Here is a 12,557-nt window from a genome sequence, read left to right on the forward strand (position 1 = left end):
AATATACATGTAAGAGTTTAATCTGGTTTGTTTGGTCTTTTTTCATATTTTAATCCACTGAGGACTTTGACTCAGTAATATTTTTGGTACAGAAATGGGCAAGTTCATTTTTTATCTAGAAAAGCTAATTTTTTACCTAGAAAAGTTCATTTTTTTTTCATCTGGGAAAGTTCTTTTTATCTAGGAGAGAACTGTGACCATGGGTAAGCAGGCAGAAGTGAAGCAGTTTGGCAGAGCTCTTTCAGAAGTTCCAGTTACACTTTGCCCACATCTCACCTGGCAAGACCTGAGTAGCCTTTGAAGAGGAAAATCTCACTAATAACTCATGAAGTAATTTAGTGAAGGAAAAAAAAAAAAATAACAACAAAACCTTGTCCCCTGCCAACCCCAAGAAACTGGAATATTAATAAAAATGGAATTTTACCCTTTCTACAGAAAAAGCTCCACATCCAGATCTGGACATGGTACCTACCAATACTCCCATGAACCAGCAGGGATCCTTGAATTATAAAAATGGAATCACATTTCAGGTTTGATAACATTCCACAGCAACAGTTCCTGTAGAGAGCATCTCCCAGCATCCAGCTCAGTGATTTGAAAAGAAAAAAAAAAAAAAAAAAAATCAGTGTAGTGCTGATTAATGGAATATACTGGTGGGTCTGGAAAGCATCTTGTAATGTTTGACAGCCAAGATTTTTCTTATTCTGATGGGATTTGATCATTGTTTATGATATTTTGTGAGTGACACAGCATCACTTCAAATGCACTGGTGTTTTTATACCAGCATTACAGCTGGTCTAATAATTTGGATAGTAAAATCACTTGTTTTGGCAATAACTCATCAATTCCATCCAGTGTTCTTAGCAACATTTTCCTTTAATTAATATTCCTTGTCAGAGTTCTTATCAATATTTTTCCAATTTGTTTTTCTTTCAAAAAAGCTCTCTGAATCAAACTTGTGTTAGATTTCTATTAATGCAAGAAAAAGTTGATTTATCTGGGATGGTGACATCATTTTACTCCAGTCTGGAAAGGTTTACAATTTGCTTAAATTTAAGTGTCCCCACTGGCTTTCACAAGAGTATTTCTAGTTAATCTGTGCCTGTTTGAAGTATATATAGCTCACCAAAACTTTTATTTCCATCTCCACATGTACATGTACCTGTCCTGGGGTATGTGTGAGCATATATGTGCAAAACTCATTTTCCTGTGCTTGTTTCTGCTTCTGTCTTTGCCTTCTTCCCAGTGGGTATTAGTTAGCTGATGTAATTAAAGCTTTCTAACCATGTTTGAGGGGAATCTTTATGATGGCTTTCTTATTAATGAAAAACAGGATTCAAGGAAAACATAGAAAGAGCAATAGAAGGGAATGAAAATTATTTAAAAAATCATCATAACCCATCTTGAAATTTCTCCTAAAGAAAAAACTATGCAAGAATCAGCTCTCCAGCACTTAGATGGGTGTGTAACATACTCACAGAAGCAAACTTGGCAGCAAGGGGACCCACCTGGAGAAAGCCAGCAAGGACCTGTCCTTCTTGAAATAATTATTTACCCAGGCAAATGAAGATGCTGTGAGGATGAACAGACTCTTGCAAGTGGAACCTGATTGATTCTGTGTGGAGAGTTTGTAATTTACCTTTAAGGAAAAAGTTGAAAGGGAATTTATACCATCATTTCATGCAGTGGGAAGAAAAGGAGGTGATAATTGCTTAGTTCTCTGTTTTTTTTAAATGCTAAAACCCAAGTTTTGAAAGCTGTGCTTTAATAGGAACAATCGTGGAAGAGTTGCCTTGTCTGCTTTTCTTGAGCCACTGTGTTAAGCCCATCCCCTGCTTCTATCACTGTATAAAATTCTCACCAGAGCTCCCTCAGCAAGAACTGGATGTAAATATATATCTTCAGCTGAAATACAGCAGAAGTTGTACAAACCCCAGCGTGCTAACATCTGTCACAGCTACTTTACACTAAGATCTTCCAAAACTTTACAGTTACAGCTCAGCCATCAGATTTGATTTTCCTATCACCTTGAACACCTCAGAAGATTTTGGAGGCATATGTATATATATAAAAAAAAGTCATATATTGAAATTTAAAGTGATAGAAGTGCTGTTTGTTGAGCCCTGATCTAGCTCCTACTTAAGCTTGTCCTAAACTTCAGTCATACAAACAACCCCAGCATTGACAGCAAGGCTTCAGAATGCTATTTTTGCCTCTGACTATTGAAAAATGTGGCTGGTTTAAAAATATCCATCAGTCCAACCAGCACAGCACAATGCAAAGGGTGTGAGTCCCCTGACAGAGAGCCAAATGCAGGGAAAAAATGGATGTAGAGCATCAGAGTCAGTGGGCAAGGATGGAAAGCAGAAGGAAGAACGTCACTGATGTATAAAAATTTTTATATTAACTCTCACCCCAAGAGCCACTGCTCTTGGGGACAATGCTGGTGACACACAGCTCCTCCTTGGTGACATTATAGAGGCAACAGCAGGGGACATAGCTGAGATATAGGAACTGTAAATGATACCTATAGGTAAGCATGATGAAAAGATATTCAGCAGTTACAGATTCTTCAGTCTGTCGGCTACATAAAAGGGATTATTTTTTAAAAAATAAGCCTAAATACATATTTAACCAATTGACCAGAATGGCACTGAAGGAGTTTTAACATATTTTGAAAAATTGCCTAAATACATATTTACCCAATAGACTGGAACAGCTCCTTCAGAGTCTCTCTGGTCTCTTGGGTATGTAATCCGTGTTTTTTAAAACTGCCTGATTATATATTTACCCAATAGACCAGAACAGTTATTAAGTAAATAATACATATTATATAACTGTCAATTATTTTTTTTTCATTCCTTAAAAAGTAATTATTTTTAAAAAAAGGTAAAGAAGATAAAAAAATAAAGCATTTATGAAGATAAGGAAAGGTCTGAGGTCTGCACTTGGTGCCTGTAAGTCACGTTGTAGAAGATATCTCACTTCACTCATGTGCTTGTGTGTGTTTAAAGTACAGGGTATTGTCAAGTACATCAGAACCCAGGGTGCTTAATATAGAAGAGAGAGCAGCAGTTGGGAGTTGGAAAGGTCTGGCAGAAATGAGAGGGGAGGGGGGGGTAGAAGAGGAAGATATGAATCATAAATTCCCAGGAAGGATGGGTAAATCAAGCAGTTAATTTTGAAAAAGCCTAAAAATAGTGCATGAGACACTGGGAAAAAAGAAAAAAAAAAAAAAAAAAGTGGCAAAAGTGTTGGCATTATGGCATCTGAGACCTGTGTATCAGTTCTTTAGTGTACTGCATGGAAGGGCTGAGTACTAATTGTGCTCTGCCCTCCATACTTGTCCTGAAAAAAAATTGTCAGTCCTGTTTTTTTGAGTATCAAGGACTGACCCTTTCTATCATACAAAGAGACTTAGAATAATGTAGCAACCAGGATGATTTTTCATTGAATCCTCATATATGTTCTAAACCATTGAATTAATAACAATTGGTAATGTATTCTGATTTGGATTAATTTCCCCTGTAAAATAATTCACTTCTGACATTACATTCATGAACACTTGCTGGTTTTGGGGTGTTTTTTGAGCTTCTTTTGGGCTGTTTTGACACCCCAGGGGAGTCAGTCTGTCTTGCTCACACTTGTCCTGCAACACAGCAAAGGCAAAGCAGCAGAAAGTCTCAGGGAGAACTAACATTCAGCTTTGAAAATAATGGTGTCACTTCTGTGTTTTCTTCTTTTAAGTTTGAAACCTCAGTCAGTGAGGAAGCAAGGAAGATTTCTCATGCTTTGCACAGGCTGACAAAGGATAAAAAAATGGCCAAGAAGGAATGGAAAGTGAATAGAAATTTAACTACAGGCGGATGTTTTTTTTCCATAGACAAAGTTTCTATTTCCTGGGCAGGCCTCATTTTTAGGTGAAATTTCTCTGCTATCCATACAGATTGAAAATTCTGTGTGACCTGGCTGTCAGCAGAAACAGAGGTGTTGGCAGAAGGCATGAGAGTCAGCAGGTAGCAGAAATACCACAAATACGTTGGATAAATGCTATCCCTCCATATGAGAAGCTGAGCAACCTTGCCTGGGAGAATCACCCTCCTGCTCCTCTTTTGCAGCTTCCAGTAGAGTGGTACAAGAGAAGTTGTGAACTGTGATGATGAGGAAAACAAGACAGTGGAAGAGGAACTTCAGGACACTTCATTTTGATGGGGGTACTTTAATTCAGTAGCCAAGGCCACAAAAGAAGTGCAGATCAACAGGTGCTCAGTAGTGATGTGGGTAGCAAGAAGCTTTTGGCCATTTCCATGTTTCACCTGATTAAACCCTGAACTATATACCATTTATTTAATTAACTACTTCATGCCATTAATCACAAAACCCTGGAGAGCATGGGGCTGCTCTCAAGACCCCACTTTCAAAACCAACAGGACACCAGGGCTGGAATTTAGGAGCTTTACTGGCCATGCTGGCACCATGGCTGCTGAGGCATGGATGGGCTGGGTGACCAAAGTCACACACCATGTGCCACCACTGCCATTTGCCAGGCCACAATCCTTCTCAGTGCATCTTCCCATGGCCTGGCTCAGGCTGGGACCTCTTTCCCCATCACACGTGACTGATGGGTTTGGCAGAAGCAACCCAAGCCTATTGCATGATGAGAATTCTGGAAAACGAGCCAAACCCCACCTTCTGTTGTCCAGAGAGCCCATTCTCTTGTTTCATACAAACTCCTAAACAACTATCAGCTATTATTTCAGTTGTTACCAACTCCATGGAGACTTTGACTCAGCAGGTGACGGGTGAAAGCATCGACATCCCCTGGCTGTCCCTGGGCTCTTCAGTTCCCATTTCCTGAGCTTTGTAAGCAAGAATCCACTGTGCTAGGGGAAAAAAAAAAAAAAAAAAAAAAAAAGCAAACTGAAGGTAGGATTAATCAGGACATCCATCTTGCTCTGTAAAGTTTAGAATAATCATATATTTATAACTCTTACCTAGCAATCTGTTTGTTAAATTGGGGCATTATTTTTTGTTGTATCATTTCCAAACTCGCTATTCACTATTTAGCAGCCTTCCTGCAAGACACAAAATCCATTGTGTAATAATTTCTAGCAGACTGCAGGAGTGTAAAAGTAGACAGTGTTTCCTTCAAAAAAAAAAAAAAAAAAAAAAGAAGGAATCATCTTTCGCAGATGTAGATGTGTACTTGTTATGCCAAGATGAGACAGATGTGGCTCTATTCACTCAGGGACAGGTGCGGAGGAAGAAGAGATAAAACATTTGTAGAAAGTGTAAGCAACTGCATCACTGTTGTTAAATAAATAAACATTCTGCCAAAAAGGGGGGGAAAAAAAAGTTTATTTGTTTATTCGCCTATGGTTTTTTTTTCCAGAATGTTTATTTTAAGCTGCAGCTTAGCTGTGATTTATTGAGATTTATATTCCTGTATCAATTTAAATTTATAATATGCATTCCATATATAAACATCTGCCTGGATATAATCAGGGGAAGGGAGGTTGGCACACACCAAGAGCATGGATGTACATCCATACACACATACACATGGATAGGACCTGCAAAACAAGACCCATGCACACTGGCTCATCAGGTGAAGAAAGCAAAAAATGTTTTATATGTGTGTGCAAAGGGGCTGGGAGGGAAAAAGAGAAGCAGATGCTTGTGTTGCTTATCAAGGATTAAGTTGGTTCAAGCTCTGGTGATCATAGGGAAGTCAAAGTGTCCTTGGACTGTGTGGATGCTAACAGGAAACTGTTGGCCAGAGATTTCTCTGGATATCCTTGGGGAAAAGGCTAAAATGGTTTGGAGCATATGAAAGAGCTCTAAACTGGAGGAAAGTTGGCTCCTGAGAGCCTGTGAACAGCTGGGAGAGGGTCTGATGCTGGGTGGGTCAGCGTGGAGAGGGAGTGCAGTGTGGAATGGATTCAGGAGGTGATTCAGGTGCTGAGAGATTTATTCTCTTTATTAATGTTTTCTAGCTGTTGGCTTTGGTTGGTTTTGTTTTCCTTCTGTTAGTCTTTAGCCCAAGGTCCCTGTGACTTTGTTCCAGGAAGGGCCAAATCTGGAGACACCTGGCAGCACTGCGACTCGCTCAGCCAGACAAGTTTGGGATGCACTGCAGGACCATCTCCAGAAAAAAAGCAAAAGCCACCTCCACAAAGGTAGGACAGAGAGTTCACAGCAGCAGCTTGTCCTCCAGCCACAAGAAATCCCCATGTATAGGATGTAAACACCAAAAATTTTTTTAAAATTACCCTTTTTCTCCCCTCAGACTGCTGTGTTTTCCTCACCCTCAGACTTGGGAGCCACCAATGAGAATTCTGTGCTGCAAGGAGGAACATTTTGTCATCTGGTTAATATCTAATTCTCCCGATAGCTACTGTAGACTTGGGAGGCTGGGGCCAAGTTTTCTGGTCCACGAAGGGACTTCTCAGTAGTCAGAAACTGTGCAAAACCAGCCAAGGGAGACTTTATCTTGCAAGGAGAAGTGACTAACCCTGTCCTGACCTCCTCGCTCCCTGGAGCATGGACCCACTGCTCTCTGGCCAACACCTCCTTGCCAGGGAGGTCCCTCTGGACCACTGATTATTTTGGCACTGCCCAGATTTCAGGCGTTCTGCATGAGGTCATGGAGCAGGCGGAGAAGAGGGAATGGGAGCTTGGGAGATGTTTATCCTGGACTCTGGTTGCATCACTTTGGAGAGCCCACGTGTTCCCTGCAAAATTCCTCTTCAACCGAGGGTCCTCCCTCTTCTTGCTGGGGTTTGCTGAGGTCCAGATGGCCCATTTGGTGCCTAACTTGAGGCTTGTTGGCAAGGTGGTTCATTCAAGAGGTGGCCTTGGTCCTCCTAGAAGCAGCAAGGGAGGATAAGTGCAGTGCCATAAAGCCTGGAGGAAGCTGGATTGCCTTTCCTAAAATATTTAAGTGAGCCAGGGGAGGGAGGAGAGTGGGGATGACAGCAACTTGAAGGAGGAGTGAGGATTCACATCTGTGGGGAAGACTGGGAAGAGGAGGGGGAGGAGAGGCAGGGACAGAGAGAGAAGGATGATGTGATCTTAAAAAAAAAAAAAAAAAATTATCCTCAGCTCAAGAACAGGAATCAGGGTGGGAATCAGCAGCTGGGAGAGGGAAAGAAAATGGAAAAGATGATTTTTTTTTATTCAGTTGAAATACATTTCTTCAATCCTAATTCTGAATGGAAGTGGGAGTTTGCAGCTGGGCACAGAAGAGTTGTCCAGGGTTAGAAAAGGAACTTTCTAACCAGCATGAGCTCTGCAGTCAGCTGGGGTCAGGGCAGGTGGGGGTCTCTGTGGCCAAAAAAAGGTGTCATTGCTCTAGGCTATCACTAAAATATGTCTGTGTCCCACTGCCCTGCAGCACAACTTTATTTTTGTGTCAGGACATGGAAAAAGAGACACATCGGAAAGGGAAGCCAAGTGACTTTTATATTTCTATAGTATTGTCAGATTTTTTTTTTTTTACTTCTGACTCTCAGGGGGTAGGGATAAAAAAAAAAAAAATAACAAAACAAGTTTGTTCACTGAGTTGCTTGTTTGTTGAGGGTTTTTTTTGTTTTGTTTGTTTTGGTTTTGGGGTTTTTTTGGTTTTTTATTTTTATCTTATCTTTTATAGCTTGACCAGTGAAACCAGCTTCACAAAAACATTTCCCTTTGTAGGCTGAACATTGAAAGGCTTCACTCAGTGAAGTCCAGATGTGAGGTGCTACTTGGTTTGAATGGCAGGGATCATACAAAATATAAACCAGTTGCCAAAAGCGTAATATGAATTCTTAAAAAGCCTTGAGGAGCAATGGCAAGACACTGGGTAGTGAGACATGGTGAAATTTCTCTTTTTTACTTAACCTCCAGCACTGCATGAGATGGGACTTGCCACGTGTGTCATTAGAAGCAGGAGAAAGCAGATCCTGGGTTTGCTCCTCAGAGAAGCTGAGTGTGCTAAGTGTGTCCCAACAATATTGTTACTTCCTTTACATTTATATTTTCTACACCCAAGCACTGATTTGCTCCTTATTTAAGCAACATTTTCTTGATAAATTAAAAAAGCAGCAATAGCCATTACTGCAGGCTATATACAGCCTCTAATATCACTTAAGCATATTACAGAATATAATATCTGGTACTTAACGACTAACTTGCATATGAAAGCTCACATAATGTCTCATAAAAACCCTTAAAATGGCTTCAGTTTAAGAGTCTCTTTAAAAAAAAAAAAAAAAAAAACTAAAAAAAAAAAAACACCTTCAGGGAATATTGTAAATGAAGTAGCACTCCAGCCTTAGAAAAAAAATTCACACACTTGCAGAAATTTTTAATATAAATTGAACACATTAAAAATTAATTTTGCATGACCATTTCGCATTGCAGTGCCAATGCATAGTTAAGATAAGGCCTTAACTCTTCTTTGTTTAAAGTAACATGGAACCATCTCTCTCTCTCTCTCTTTTTCTCTCTCCTTTATCTGTACATAATTATAATTTTCATTAATCAGAAATTGGAACCCCATCCTCTTACACTGACAGCCCCAGCTGGAGATCAGTGAAACCCCGACCTGTGTCACTAAGGGACCTTGTTAGAAACTTTTAGGGACCTCATTAAAGCAAGGTGTGACCTTGCAATTAGGCACAGCTCTGCCTACACGTTTCTACCATCTGCTAGTCAGGGAGAAGAATTGGGTTTGGTGGGGAAATAGAGGTCCTTCTTCTGTGAGGCTTTACTAGGAGAAAACTTGCAGGTTCTCCAATGACAGTGGTGAAGACTCAGCTGATGGAAATGCTGGCACTGAAGAGCTAAACCAAGAAGCAGTTTGTAGGATGATGTTGTTCTTCAGCAGGAAGGGTATCTAGGAATGACTTTTACCAGTTTTCTTCTTCTTTGCAGCTTCTTGGTTGGCTTTGTGGCCAAAGCTCTCCAGCAAGGAATTCTCGTGGCAGACCTTGGTTGCTCTGAAACTTCTAAAAATCCTTCTGGGAACTTAGGGACCTGTGCAGGAGGTGCTGCTGGCTGGGCCTGCAGAGGAACACTGATGACAACATTAACAGGACTGCTTCCTGCTGCCTCTCCCAGTCACATCTTTCATCTCTTTTTGTGTTTTATACCTGTGGCTTTCTGAGGATGCCTCAGCACCTCCAACTACAGACCATGAAAGAGGCCCTGCAAGGTAAGCTGATGAGGCTGGGAAGCCATCTTCACCACACGAGTGTCAGGCTGTTTAAAAGAACTTCTATTTCCTCAGTCAGCTCATTTCTTTCAGTCTGAGATCTCCCTAAGGAAGAAAATCACTGTAAGGGAAGCCACTCGCCACCCTGCCCAGCACAGAGGGTGTTGGTGTTCCCTTCCCACCCACCAACCTGTGGGGCATCAGAAAAGAAATGGGAGTAAATGCAGTTTTTCAGGGTGATGGAACAGATTTATTCTATGGGAAGGAAAAAAAAAAAAAAAAACAAAACAGGTCAGATATTGAAACCATTTCTCAAAAAAAAAAAAAAGTAATTCTATTTTCAAGGGTTGGGTTTGACAATAAGCCATTGTCCTCACACACAAACAATATTTAGCTTCTACTGTGCTCTTGGTATCACTAGTCAAATTTTTTGCCTGGAAACTAGACTTTTTAGAGTATTTTATTTTTCCATCTGCCCAAAGGCTTTGCTTTCTCCACTAAATCTACTGCTGCTGATCTCTTCAACATAGTAAACATCCCCATCATCATCTCACAGGGCTGACTTCAGGTCTACAGAGCTGCAGATGCAGATGTGTGGTGAAGAGTTCAGCTTGAAAACTGTTGTGCTGCTCTTTATGGGACAGATTCTTTCTTCCTTTCTCCCACAAAGCTGTCAGAGAATAAAAAGAAACTGCCTTTCATGGCAAGTCGATTTGTGGGAGGTAATGGCACAGTTTAGCAAGGAATATTGCAGACAGTAAGACTGCTTGGATTAGAAGCCTTGAATCAGTTTGTAAGGGCTATATATTTCCATGGCACTGTGTTTTGTTGTGTGGGGAATTTAATAAGAGATGTAAATCTGCAAACAGCAATGGTATCACCATAAAATATAAAAGATTCATGTATTATAAATAGGTATGATAAGTAAATTATTTATACGAATGTACATCTGGATATTTGTGTGTGCGTGTACACGAGTACATGTTCAGTTTTCTTTTTTTGAAATAATTAGTGGCAAAAATCTCCTCTTGTGCATTGCCCTGTGACCTGTGGAAGAGTTTTAATGACTTTTCAGGCAAAGAGGTGAAGGTAGAGATTGCTCTGTGCTCAACTGGAGCAGCTCAGACACATTAAGGGGGGAACATCACACACCACGTAATGAACAGAAAAAAAAAAAACCAAACCCCACCCTCAATCCAAGGATGCTCAGGGTCTTTCTGGACCCCTGAGAGCACTGGGCTTGCAGTCTGGAGTGAGAATGCTGGAAAGGATGGCAGGGGCTCTCTAGATCACAACTCAGAATGTTGGAAATCTGAAGTGGATAAATCTGCTGCCACTGCAGCTTTGGGCAGCACCAACCTTCCTGTGGTGACCCCCAGCACACCTCCTCCAGCTTCTCCAGGAGCATGGATGTAGTTCAGTGCTATTAAATCACACAGATTATCCCCTGGGCAGGCACTGGCAGCCACAGATTTCTCCTCTGTAACCTGTGTCATCTAAAGATAGCTGGCTACACAACCTCCTATTTTTAAGCCGGGTGGGACCCTTCTAAAATTAAGGCGTGAGTAAAACAAAAATTGTCAAGAGAGCTCCAGAACATTAGAGAAAAATCCTGTGTGACTTCAGTTATGTTATTAACTTTTCCACTTTTGCTGCAGAAGTTGTTTCTGTCAATATTTTACTTCAACGGTGCTGAACGGGAGGAAGGAGCAGGGTCCAAGCAGATGGCTGTCAGCAAACTGATGACGGCAGTTGAGAATTAGTGTCCAAATACAGTATTTAAAACTTGCTACAGTACATAGTTTCCTGCATATGCATGCCAAAATAAATCTGGTTTGGAGAACCTTTCAGGATCTTGATTTTTATTTTTATTTGGAGCTTATTCTATTAGGAAGAGCTAAGGAGGCAGCGTACCTTACCTTAGCAGAAGGGTGGATCCATCAAACAGAAAACAGATGAACCAGAAAGGCCTTTCCAACCTTTATTCACTCCAGCTATTGACTTTCTGAATGGTGCTAAGCATCAGGATGAATGATAAGTGAGCAATAACATTAATTCCTACCCATTTTTCCCCTCCTCATTCCCTATGCACGCATGCTGTAAAAATCTTTCCTTCTCGTGGCAGCTGTGGTTGGTTGGTTTATTTGGTTTTTGTTTTTTTTTTCCCTTCCAAAGAGTCTTTCCAAAAGAGTTGGTAAGGGATGGACGTGTTGTGCAGATATCTGACATCAAACTTCCAGGGTACCCAACAGCAAAAAAAAAAGTTGAGGCACCTGAACCAGCTCTATCTTCAGCAGATGAGAAGGGGGCAGGTAGAGGCTATTTCTTTGCACATCTTTTGGTCCAAGTGTGACTAATAAGTTGGTTTAGATACCTGGCTGGAGTGGGGTCAAAGCAGGGTCAGGCTGTCTCTTCTGCAGTGAATTAGGGGCTTACATTCATTATCTTCCAATTCCTCATTAAAACAGCTTTAATGTGGTGAACTTTTGAGGGGAGACAAAAGCTTTAATCTTGTGAATATCAAGCCCACCTGTGTTACATTTCCTCTCACGAGCAGTTAGCAGAAACAGGTTAACAAGCTATTTTAACTCCTTAATCTGCTGAATTCGGGTGGAAACCAGACTTTCACCAGTCACCTGAGTTTGAACTCAAAAAAAAAACCCAACAAAAAACCCACCACCCCTACATACACCCCTAATTTATCAAGCTCTTTTTCAAACTCTGACTGCTCTAGACACTTTTAATCATCTGTTTAATTTTGCACCTTTTTTTTTATCCTGATATATTATATGCAGGTTATACTTAAGGCCCAGATTTGCCCTATTTTTCTTCCTCATCTGACCTAGATTCAAATTTACACACTGTGAAATAGCTAATAAATCCCCATTAAGGTTGTAAAAGGTGAAGGTTCAACCAATGTGCAAGTCATCAAGTTCTAATGTAAAACTGAATGAGCCTTGATATTAGCAGCAGTCTCAAAAAGTGAGGCTGAAAGGCTCTACAGGTTCCCAGGTTTGTTTTTTTTTCTTCTGCTTCTTTATGGCAGGCTGTGCTTAAAGCACTTAATCTGAGGCAACACTGTTAAGCTTGTGAAACAACACTGACAACAACACCTCTTAAGAACAGCCATCAAAAAAAAATTCCTCTCTTCCCCAAAAATGAAACATCAGGGGTTTTCTTTTTGTGCCCAGAAGCCTGCCACCAAGACATGTTTTCAGCTTTGCACATTCTGTATATTTTACTGCATGTAAACACAGCTCAATAAATATTTCCCAATAAATATAAAACAGCCCCTAAATACAAATATTCACATAAATGTATGGGTCTTTTGTGTACCTCTCCATGGCAGTGTTGCCCTCCT

The sequence above is a fragment of the Heliangelus exortis genome, chromosome 6 (genome assembly GCF_036169615.1).
Source record: "Heliangelus exortis chromosome 6, bHelExo1.hap1, whole genome shotgun sequence".
NCBI classification, from domain to species: Eukaryota; Metazoa; Chordata; class Aves; order Apodiformes; family Trochilidae; genus Heliangelus; species Heliangelus exortis.